We start from the raw sequence: 1,689 nt of genomic DNA on the forward strand, positions 1-1,689 counted from the left end.
AGTGAACAAATGCTTTCAAGATATGCAAAAGTCTTGCCAGGACAATTTCTCACGATCTTTGAGTGTGGTCAACACAGATCAATATCAGCCTAGTAGGATAAAAATTAGAGCCTATAAATGGTCTTATATAATAGGAAGAAGGGGGTTTAATTAAAGTTAAATACAGAAATAGAGAGAGAGAGACAGAGACAGAGACAGAGACAGAGAGACAGAAAAACAGAAAGAGAGAGAGAGAGAGAGAGAGAGAGAGAGAGAGAGAGAGAGAGAGAGAGAGAGAGAGACTTTAGATAAAATAAAACAACTTAGGTCGAAAGCCTAGCCTCGCTCAAACAATAAAACCTTAGGCTTTGAGAATTACATAGTAAGAAAGAGACACACTACAATTAGTACCCACATATGGAGATATTGATCTACATACATAGTGGGGAGGATTCAGGTTTGCACATACATATAAATAATTTAGTCCTTGATTTCATGAAGGTTGAGCCAAGAGATAGGAGAAATATTGTCTCAATGGATTGTTTAGATTGCTTTAATTGCTTTAAGTTGTTTTGATTGTCAAAATAAGTGTAGTTATGAATTTGGTGGCTGTGTTAATGTTCCTCTGGGAGAGAGGTCAAGCTATACCCTTAAAGAATTATGACTACTGGAACAAGAACGTACTATTTTAGGAGAAAGTCTCTGTTTTTGCTTTGACAGGAAAGGAGAATAGACTCTGGACCCCTTCTAGAGTGATGTGGCTCAGATGATAGGGGAAGACCACCCGAAGATCTCAAAAAATTCAAGAAAATCAAACAAGACAGGTAAGTTGATCTGCTGGTTACTTGACATGGGAGCAGCCCAGTAACTGGCTTAGACATAAAAATGTCTCTAGCCAAAACTTCAGTTAAAATGAGACAATAAATCTTATTGGTTATGGAGTCCCTAAAATTCTTCAGGCTCTCCTTCATATGGAATGAATAAAGATTTATTGCATTTGGTTATTGGTAAAACTGACTCATAAAAAAGATAGTTGTCTTTTACCTGCTCAAACAAGAAGCAAAATTTCATTCTTAAGTTTTCTGTGCACCCTACACAACCCATACAAAAATCTTAATGGTACTAAATTTTTGGTTGTAAGGCTCTTATATTACAGAATGTACAGCTTTGGCAAGAGTCATCCTCAGAGATGCTAAACTGACCTGCGCGTCTCCCTGCTTCCTGATGCTACTCAAACCAGCTTCAAGAATTGCTGCTGATTCTGGACCATTTCACCTCATCCAACCTTTCAGAAAGATCCAGTCAGAACTTCAGTCAAGCCGTAGGACTTCTAAGCATACAAAGACTGCATAACACATGCAAAAGCTATCTTTCTTAAGTCTAATCAATTTTCTAAATTTTCTACCCTTCCTCACCCCTTTAAAAAAATTTTGTCACCACTAATCATCAAGAAGAAGCCATGGAGAGTCATCAACCCAATTCCTTGGGTTTGGGTGTTTGGTTATGCTTATTTTACAAATTAGATAGGTTGTCATTTTCAGAGATACTTTGGGAATGGTCATAATTTTGAACATGGAGAAAATGGATGAGATATCTTGCTAACTATTCTTGAATAAAACGCTGGGTAGTTATACTCTTACATTGGTAGAAATCTTTGTAGTTATAAAATTGAAGTTATAATTTTTACATTTGTACAAAATTTACATATTG

The sequence above is a fragment of the Micromys minutus genome (assembly GCF_963924665.1).
Source record: "Micromys minutus genome assembly, chromosome: 3".
NCBI classification, from domain to species: domain Eukaryota; kingdom Metazoa; phylum Chordata; class Mammalia; order Rodentia; family Muridae; genus Micromys; species Micromys minutus.